The sequence below is a fragment of the Pinus tabuliformis genome, chromosome 1_1 (genome assembly GCF_031772625.1).
Source record: "Pinus tabuliformis cultivar Carrire ecotype Pingquan chromosome 1_1, CPIR1, whole genome shotgun sequence".
NCBI lineage: Eukaryota > Viridiplantae > Streptophyta > Pinopsida > Pinales > Pinaceae > Pinus > Pinus tabuliformis.
In genome coordinates, this window is record NC_142297.1 from 882,411,834 (window position 1) to 882,422,881 (window position 11,048).

Consider the following 11,048-nt stretch of genomic DNA (forward strand, 5'->3'; position numbering starts at 1 on the left):
TTCTTGAATTTAAAATTCTAAATGAACGTGTTAATCTTGTGTGCAACAGAAACATGAACAAAGTCAGTGGGGTTTTGATTAGTTGTAGTCAATTTTATCAGTGAGGATGAGGTCCAAACTTCACAGATCTTAATCTAATATTTCAAGCAACATTCTGGGATACTTTTCATTTTATTTGCAGTGCGGAGTTTATTATTTTGGCCACGAAGAATTCCCTTCATGATCAAAATTAACTTTGACATGTTTCACTCTATATATATGTTTGTTGAATACATTGAATTCAATGTTTGTTAGATTCTTCTCTGATGTTCTTACTTATGACATTGCCTTATGGGGTTTCCTTTGTAACATTAGGTGCAATTGGTAGTTAAAATTATCATAACCTGAGCACATGGCAATGTTAACAGATAGGATATTCATGTGGTGACAATTTTAGCTATACAATCTGCAACTTCAAAACTTCAAAATTTCAGTCAGTAATCTGTCTTTAAATATTTGCGGAGTTATAGTTTCATTAATGTATTGGCCCAATTATTAGATTTAATATAAAATCTAAAGAGTGATATATATTCCCAAGACATTAGTGTAACTATATTTTCACAAATATTGGTTTCATCTGTAAAAATCACATAATTTCAGCTACAACACATGACACTGTACAACATAAATCTACTAAACATAAATATAAAAAATTAATATTTTGAACTAATTCAATATTGCATAGAAAATGATCTACTAATAATGTGTACAAATGGATCATAAAAGTGTCTGTGATCCACTACAATCCCTCCAGCATTCTAGAACACTAGCATGCTATTATAATACAAATGGCTCATAAAAGTGTCTGTGATCCACTCAAATCCCACCAGCATCCAGTTCTTGAATGGAAACAAAGAAAATATATACATATGCTCACCGACATCCGCTCAAGGAGATCCTAGAAACACTAGGAGAAATGATGACGGAGCCGTTGGATTCGTATGTGCGAGATGGACCATGCAGCGTAAGCAACCTATTTGGGATTTTAAGCACCTCAGTCAAACCCTCCAGCATCTTCATAGCTTCCACCATCTGAGGTCTGAATGCCACCATAACATGAGAGCACAAAATGCCCACCAAAACGAATCTCTCTAATTCGCTCTTTGCCCCGCTTTGGCAGATTCTCTCATCTATTATTTCAATGGTCCTCCCTCTTTTCACCAAATCCCATGCCCAATCCGTGATAGGATAGTGGGAGACCGACTTGGCAGAGGTGTCGACAGCCTTTTTGCTGCTCATGACCTCCAACAACAGAACCCCAAAACTATACACATCGCTCTTGTTTGTCAGTTGACCGTAGAGAGCATATTCTGGGGCCAAGTAGCCATGTTTCCTTGCTACTTTAGTGGTGATATGGAATTTTTCTTCTTTATTCATCATCCTCGCGAGTCCAAAATCCATCACATAGGCATTCATTTCCTCATCTAGCAGAATATTGGTGGCTTTGATGTCCCTGTGATAAATCGGGGGATCGATACCGTCGTGCAGATAAGCCAACCCCTTGGCAGTTGCCGAGGACAATGGTCCTGCGCTGCGGCTAGTCCAGAGGCCAAACTTTGGACTTTCGCCCAAATATATGCTCATCCAAACTTCCATTGGGCATGCAATCATACATCAAAAACTGCTGGTGACCTTCCCTCTTGTCACTGGCCATGCAGCAGCCCCTCAAAACAACAAAATTCCATTCCCTGATGTTGTTGATGATCTTCACTTCATTAAGGAATTGAGAATCTCCCTCAGGTGTGTAGTTTCTGATTCTTTTCACAACTATTCCTCGAGAATTCAGTAGTGTTCCCCTGTAGAGTCTATACCTTCGTGAAACTACCTCGACCGATGATATTAGCCTTGCTAAAGTTATTTGTGGCGTCCTTTGTTAAGTGTGAAGCCAAATTCATGCAGGATTCTAGATCCTTCTACAATGCCAGTAGTTTCTAGAGTCACATGCAAGATTCTAGATATTTCTACATTTCCATTAGTTTCTAGATCATTCCGGATCTCCATCTGAAACACATACATGATTCTAGATCCTTCTTCTGCCTCTATAAATTTGTAATTTCTCTGGCCAAGGAAAGCAAGCAAGCGAAGGCTCAAGCCTGTTATGTAATGAAAAGTGATTTCTGTTCTCCAGTGATTGTTTTATCTATTCCACTGTTTCTAATTGAATAATCTTGTTGTTTCTCCATTTGTCCGTCTCTGTGAATTATTCTCTGCTTTTGCCGTCTAAGTCTCTGAGTATGAATTTGTTGTGTGTTATGTATGCTCAGGTCTAACAACTGGTATCAGAGTTAGGGTCGAATATCCACTGTGCAAGACGCTTAGTGCCATCGCCTTACTTTGGCAACGTTTGTTAAAACGTTGGTTGTTATCCCTGGAGCTGTTGAAGGATCTATCCAGGAAATAGTTGAGGAATGCTGGAACTAAAAGATAGTTGCTGTAAGAAAAACAAGGTCGTGGATCTATGTTGAAACGTGTTGCTGGAGTTTGAAACATGGAGATTCGTGGAGTTTGGAGTTGAAATGTGTTGTTGGAGTTTGAAACATGGAGATTCGAGGAGTTTGGAGTTGAAACGTGGTGTTCGTAACGTCAAGTTTTTTCTCAAACCAACATATGTATGTGTGAAATGTGAGAAGGTTAAAACATTATATATGTTTTTTATATTTATTATGAAAATATATAATTATATGTTGGAATTTTGAAAAGTATATTTTAAAAGGAGCAGGAATTTTGAAAAGGGTATTTTAAAAGGAGGAAGGTCATTTTTAAGTGGAGTTTTTGTGTTTTGGGGCGTGAATTTGATTGAAAATGGAGACAACAGTTACAAATATGGAGAAGTTGAGCGGGGATAATTTTTCCCTATGGAAATCACAGATGGAGGATATACTGATTTTAAAGGACCAATATTTTCTGATTGAGGGCACGACAAAGAAACCCTCATCAATGACAAATGAAGAATGGAATAAGCTAGATAGAAAGGCGATTGCAAAAATCCGCCAATATTTAGCAAATAATGTTTATTTCAATGTGTCTGGAGAAAAGACGGAAAAAGGATTATGGAAGAAGCTCCATGATATATATGAGAAGAACATGGCATCAAACAAAGTGTTTTTCATGAAGAAGCTTTATAATCTCAAAATGAAGGAGGGTGCTTCAGTGATTGAGCACTTGAATGCATTTAATATTATAACTAATTAGCTTGCCTCTGTTAAAATCATTCTAGATGATGAAATTAGAGCTATTTTGCTAATCTGTTCTATGCCAGACAGCTGAGAAAATTTAATTGTAGCTATGAGCACTTCAACAACTGCAGGGACCCTGAAGTTTGATGATGTCAGCAGCAGTTTAGAGAATGAGGAATTGCAATGCAAGTCAATTGCGAAAAACTAGGGAGGAGAGGCTCTAGCTCTAGTTGATCGTGGCAGGAGAATGGATCGAGGCCAGCAAGGGCGATCAAGATCAAGAGGTCGATCAAAATCAAGGAGAGGTAGAATCATCTGTTTTCATTGTGGCAAACCTGGGCACATGAAGAAATAATGTTGATTCTAGAAGAAAGGACAAAAGGATCAGAGACTGTCCAGTACAAATCATAAGTCATCCAGCACAAATGAAGGTGAGACTATTGCTATAGCCACAAATGGTGATGTGTTGTTTACTGTTTTAGTAGAGGATGCATGTGTATACACATATAGCAATAGCTTTGATTGGATTCTTTGTCGGGCAGATGAATCGTTCTTGTGGACAAGACCGATCTCCCTAGTATCTAATGATATCTAGTGACAAGCAAACCAAACAAATTCTATCTTTCTCTAAATATGCAATTTATAAATAAAGGCCAACAGGTGTTTTAGGCCTACCTCAGGTCCAGTGCTAGTTTGTGGAAGCCACGCTCCGTTGATCCAAATGAGCTCCCTTTTAAAGAATCTGCAAACACAAACAAGCACACATATTAAATAGCACCTGCATAGCCAATATAATAAACCATACTTATCATGATGATCAAGGAATTCATGAAATAAACCATAGAAGACAATTTATTGAGAAAAATGAATCTGATTGTATTAACTTTAATCAAAGAAGAACTTTACAACCTTGGTGCCTTGATGCTGTACAAGCTCCTCCCAGGGTCCAGCAAGAATCTCCTCTACTTTGACAAGTTTCACTCTCTTCCCAAAGAAGCCAAAAGGTATGTAATCTCTCCTCTCAAGCTTAACTAGGAAGTCTCAATTCCAACAGAATTTACCCTAAAAAATGTTCAACTTTTAACCTCTCTAGCAACCGGCCCAATGCCTCAATTTATAGAGCAGAGGACGGAAGTTACCAGGTCCACCTTCAAAGGGATAAGTCCTCCTTCAAAGGGATAAGCTCCTCTCATCAAGGGGTTAGCTCCTTTAGTTATGGGATTCATGAACCACCTAGGAGCGAACCAACCATGTCAAGATTCCTTCTAGAAGTATCCAGAATTAACCCAAAGGTAAGAGAAAGTGTGGAACCAGAGTTTTATGGATTTTCAAAGACTTTCTCTCATTTTTAAAGCTTGACATGAAGAGCTAAGGTTTGAGACCTGCAAAGGAGGACAGTATGAGTGGTGATAGACTCACATTGACTGCAGAAATTCATGGTGACAATATTTTGTGTAACATCCTTGACTCTGGGGCATCTCACCATGTAACCCCATGTAAAGATAGTTTTGTTTCATATAATCCTGGTGATTATGGTAGAGTGCATTTGGGGAATAATCATTTTTGTAGTATTGTTGGAGTGGGAGATGTCCAGATCAAGATGAAAGATGGACAAGATATATTGTTGAAATAGATCAGGCATGTACCAGAAATGCGCATGAGTTTAATCTCTATGGGACGACTGGATGATGAAGGCTATTCGACAAGCTTTGGAAAAGGAGGCTGGAAAATTAGCAAAGGTGCATTGGTAGTGGCCAAAGGACCCAAGACAGGAACATTATACACATTGAATACACTAATAGGAAATTCAGATTTGGCCGCTGTCACAAAAGAAGGAAATTCAGTAGATCTGTGGCATAAGCATTTGGGTCACATGAGCGAGAAGGGCTTAAAGATCCTTGTTGGTAAAAATTTATTACTAGGTTTGAAATCCTATAATCTTGATCTTTGTAAGCATTGTATATATGGTAGACAAAGAAGGGTTTCATTCCTTAGAGGTGGCCATGACAGAAAGAAAAATGTGTTAGAATTGGTACGCTCAGATGTGTTTGGGCCTATTAACATCAAATCGTTAGGAGGAGCATCATATTTTGAAACATTTATAGATGATGCATCTAGGAAGGTTTGGGCATATCCTATGAAAAATAAAAGTGAAGTGTTTTGAATATTTCAAAAATTCCATGTTGTTGTTGAAAGAGAGACTAACAAATTGCTGATCCGAAAAAGTAAAAAAGTGATCAATGACACGTCGTTTTATAACCAATATCGAATTTGAAACGACAAAAATCCGGAAATCTTTTCATGTTTTTACGGTCAGAAAGAAGTTGTAAGAGGACCGTCTTTTTAATTCCATTTTAATGAGATTAAAAAGAAAAATTCGGAAATCTTTTCATATTTTAGGAGTCAGAAAAGAGCTTAAAGGTGGCTCTAATGTTTTTTGTCGAAAATGATCAATTTTGCCTGAAAAATCCGTTATCCTGCACAAAAACTCAAACATTACTCGTACATGCTTAAAATAAATAAAAATGCTTCAAAAGTTACCTCTTTAAAGTGAAAAATAAACAAATTAAAAATTCATTTATTCAAAAAAGCTTATAAAAAGGGCTTTTGTAAATTAATTTTTACTGTTTGACTTCAGAGTGAGAAAAGAGAGCTTTTGGTAAGAAATTTCTTGTGAAAATTACGGAAAATCCGTTCATTGGAATCGAACACCATCACCTCCAGGTAATCCACATCATCTTATTCATGCATTTCATCCATTTGAAATTTGTTTTTAGGGTTTTATTTTGATTTTTAGGAAATATTTAGGTTAAAAGACCGCGCGCGGGGGTCCGCAGGCGCAACATGCGAAACCTGCGGACCTCGACTTTTTCGCATGCAGAAAAAAGTCAGGGGCCCGCACCTGCTGTATAGCCAGAGTGTGGACCTACACACTGTCTCTAACATAGAGGGTGCGGTCCCCGCGGCATATGTTCTAACATTCCAAATTTTTCAAATTTTGCCCAAAAACTTCGATTTAAGATATTCTAATCCGCCTTTTCTTTGAATGTATGGTATACACCATGCTTGACTGGCGGGAACGGGAGCATGAGGATGTGGATCTTGCCGCGATTAATCATCAACCTTCGATTGATGCATTGAAGGCATGTGGGTTATTTAAATTCTGGGCCATACTGGCATGAGGGCCCAGGTAGTCTTTTTGCAGTGGCTGGTGGATAGATGGAATGTGCAGGACTAGTGTTTCATTATTGGTGGCCACCAGCTCGAAATGGAGCTGGAAGAAATTTACTTTTTGACTGGTTTGCCTAAGAGAGGTGAACTATTGACTCTATTCGGGGCTAGGCCAGGTGGCCAGTCTGTCAATAGCCTCCGGCTAGAGTTTTGTAACGACCAAACCAAGGACAAAGGGATTGATATCAAAACCATCTCCCATCCTGAACTCAAAGTGATTGCATTTACTGTCACCAGACTCTGCAGAAGCGCAGCACTGCATATGGCCACCGGATCCCAAATGCGGATGGCGGTAGACTGCTTTCGGGGCACCATCTTCAACTGGTGCGAAGCTGTGTTGGCTAATGTAAAAGGGCAACTAACTAGAGCAAAAAACGGACAGCTGAAAAACTTTGGATATGGTTTCTTAGTTGTGAGATTTGGTCTAGAGAGGGTCCCAATGTTGGTCCCACAGCATCTTTCCGTTGGAGCTGGACTTCCCCGCGAGCCCAAACTGATGCGTTGGGTTGCAGTTATGGCCCGTCATCCTGAGGAGGGTTCATAAGTTGTTCGTTTTTCTCCTGAGTATTTTCATTGGTTGGAGAACCAAGTTTTTGCTATTCAGGATTTTCCTTATTCTGGGATGGATTATCTTGGTGACCCAGACATGGCTCTTCCACCAGGAGAGCAATGGGATGACTCAGGTAAAATCATTTTCAACATTTTCTAATTTATTATTTTTTGTTTTTAAATCGTCCCAAAATTGATAGTAAAAAGTTTCAAATGCAGATGTAGGTCCACGGTGACCAACCACTCTCCGGCCCTATGAGAGGAAACAGCCAGCTGTCGCAGCACCAGCCCCACGGGACGAATCTACAGAGACCTTGGCCAAATTGGAAAACCATCTAGAGCGTTTGACAACAGGCATTCCAGAGACTAGCATAGATGACATTCCTCTTAGGCTACAACGCTATGTGATTGGAGTCCCAGGACCTTTCAGGAGGTTCCTTTGAAGGGTGGCCTGTACAGTGGTTTCTTATCGTGATCATCACCAGTGATAGGATGATCGCCTATTGTAGACTCATATGACATTTTTTCTTTTTGTACTATCATTTTTGCCGATCATAAGGTGTTTTTAAACCTATGATCGAAGACGATGTATATTTGAAACACTTCTATGCTATGCTATATCACTATTACCGGCTATCTTGTAAAACATGTTATGGAATGTTTTTAAATTTACTTGTTCGATTATTGCAAATGTCTACTTAACATTCGAGAAGCAATTGCATCCGATAATGTATTTAAATATCTTGGAATATGCTGATATTCCATATAGTCAAATTCACATTCCAAGAGATGAAATCTCAAAAATAATCTCAATAACACTGGATTTCTAATGGCATACACTCTATTAAGATGCAATACAACGAGTTCGGAATCTAACCTCACAATCAAACTCCGAATCCCAAATGAGATGGATTCAGATAATAACTCAATCACTGCACTATACTCTGCAATGTTGTTCATTGTATGACCGAGGCTTACCCCATGCATAGATACCAACTCATCAGAGGGCGAATAGATAACCCAAGCTACAGAAGAAATGTTCTGTGTATTACGACAAGCACCATCAGCAAAACCAATGTATGTTTGGAGAGACGTCGACATCTGCAATATCAAGAGTAAAATCAAGATAAGCAGGAATAATGACGAAAACACACTCTCTAAACTAAGCACATTTTTTCTAATCTAAAACACACCAGCTAGAAAGAAAACTAATCTAACTAAAATCTCCACACCCAGATTTAAGCATAATATCTCTTCAGGTAAAGACCATTTTTGGGGTTACCTAAAGAGACTCCGTTAAAGTCTACCAATTCATAGGCCCCTTTTGCCAGCTTTCACTTAACAACATAAGGACCATGCCACATGGGTACGAATTTTCCATCGCCTAACTTATCATTTGCTTGATCGTACAGTAAGACTAGGCCTCCTTCCGAAAAATTACGGGGTGTAACATTTTGATCGTACTGAGCTTTAATACGATTGGCATGAGTTCCAATTGCTAGTGCAGCATCATGTCGATTCTCATCTAGCTGAGCCAAGTACAACAAACGTCTCTCCTCTTCGGAAGTGGCTGGAAGTAATTCTATGGCCATTTGCAATGACAGGATTTCGCATTCAATGGGTAACACAACTTCCAAACTGTAAACTAGTTGGAAAGGAGTGAAACCGGTTGATGTTTTTATTGAGGTTCGATACGCCCAAAGCGCTGAAAATAACATGTTATGCCAATTCGACCTATGAATCCCAATGATTCGTTGGATCATAATGACTAGAACTTTGTTGATGGCTTCAACCAGACCATTAGCCCGTGGATAATATGGAGTTGAACTATTGTGACGCAAGCCAAGTTGGCCTGTTAGTTCAGTCATCATAATGTTTTGAAAATGACGCCCATGATCAGTGATAATCACTTGTGGAACACCGAACCTAGCAATTATATGATTGAAAACGAAAATCGCAGCAGTTTTGCCGTCTGCCGAAAATGTAGGCATTGCCTCGGCCCACTTGGTAAAATAATCTACTGCAAGGATGATATACGCATGCCCCCTAGTCGAGTGAGGGTTACATGTAATAAAATTGATACCCCATTTCGCAAAAGGATCGACGGCAATTATAGGGTGGAGAGGAGCAGGTGGAGCGCACATCTTTCGATCAAAAATTTGGCAGTTATGGCATTTTCGAACCACGTTAATACGGTCTTTAAACAAAGACGACCAGAAATAGCCAACGCGCAATATCTTTTGGGCTATGGCAAACCCAGACATATGACTGCCACACGCTCCAGAGTGACAGTCATTTAGAGCCCTTTCAACTTCCTCATGAATTAAACAATGTCAGAAAACGAAGTCCGCCCCATGACGATAAAGTGTATCTCCAATAATTTTGAATTGTTGGGATTGGAATCGTATTTTCCAACGCTCTGATCTTGAAATTTCAGGCCGAAAGGATTGGGTTTGGAGATAAAATATGATATCTCCATACCATGGATCAAGAGTGTTGATTAGAAACAAGGATTCGTCCGCAATGGGCTCTTCCGCCACAGTTTCAGTATCAGCACGCGGGAAGTCACACATCAACTCTGCAAAAACTAAATATTTCTTTGACTTAGATTTTTCAAACTCCAAGTCAAATTCCTGCATGATAACAATCCATTTGGAATACTTGTCCCCTAGCAATTGTTTGGTCAAAATATAGATAATAGGGTTGCAATCGGAAATTACAGTAGTTTTGTGTAGTAAAATGTAATGACGAAAACGTTGGACAGCTTGAACAACTGCCAAGGCCAATTTCTCCACATGTGAATATTTTAGCTCAGTTGGATTTAAGGTTCGACTAAGGTAATATATCACATGTTCACTACCGAATTCATCTTCCTGAACTAGTACCATTCCGATGGTGGAATGCGAGGCAGCGAGATATAAAAAGTAGTCTTGGTTGTAGTTGGGAGGATGCAATAACGGTGCATGGGTCAACGCGTGTTTTAGTGCATCAAAAGATTTGTCAGCTATCTCATCCCAAAAGAATGGAGTATTCTGTTTCAACAACCTAGTAAAACCCTTTGTTATCTCGGCGTAGTTAGGAATGAATCAACGTAAAAAGTTTGCTTTCCCCTACAAACTTTGGAGTTGGCGAAGATTCGGAGGAGGAGGCAATTTGAAAATAGCTTCAACCTTCGAGGGATCGACATGAATGTCGGCTTTCGAAACAACAAATCCCATTAACCACACGTTTCTATACAGAAAACACACTTATGTGGATTCAACCTAATTCGATAATTCCTACACCTCATAAAGATTGCTCGTAAATGAATGAGATGATCGGCTCGATGTAATGAATGAGCAGGTAAATCATCGAGATAGGGTTGCACAATGTGCTTGATGTCATGAAATACGTAAGACATGGCTCTTTGAAAAGTTGCACAGGCATTCTTAAACCCAAAAGGTAATTTGAAATAAGCAAATGTCCCCCATGGACAAATGAAAGCCGTTTTTGGTTGATCAGCAGGTAGAATATTTATTTGATTATAACCGGAAAAACCATCCATAAAGGAAAATATTTCACTGCCAGCACAATCATCAATGATTTTATCGATATAGGGAGTTGGGTAATTGTCTCTTGGACAGGCTCGATTTATATCCCTATAATCGATACATATTCTTACTGTTCCTTGTTTTTTATTAACAGGAACGATATTCGATACCCAATCCGTTAAGGGAATTGGATAAATGAAACCCACTTTAAGTAATTTTTCAACTTCTGCTTTAATAGCAGCAGCTTTTTGCGGGTGAATCTGACGCAAACATTACCGGACGGGTTTAGCATCCGGGTAAGTTTTGATTTCATGAACAACAATTGCTGGATCAATTCCTGGCATTTCCTTATATGACCAGGAAAACACGTCGCATAATTCTTGAAATAGGGCCTTATATGTTTGAATTTCATCTTTCGTACAAGAGGCACCTATATGAATGTTTTCAACAATTTTAGGCTTAACCAAAATGTCAATAGGAATAGTTCGAGAAATATTTCCCAAATTTAACTCAGAATCAGGAT

The 11,048-nt window shown here is 39.0% G+C and overlaps 1 pseudogene; it reads right to left on the bottom strand.

The window, feature by feature from the left end:
* Positions 1-912: 912 nt before the first annotated feature.
* On the bottom strand, positions 913-6,761 carry LOC149217188 (putative receptor-like protein kinase At1g11050 pseudogene; annotated as a pseudogene).
* Between the last annotated feature and the right edge of the window lie 4,287 nt (positions 6,762-11,048).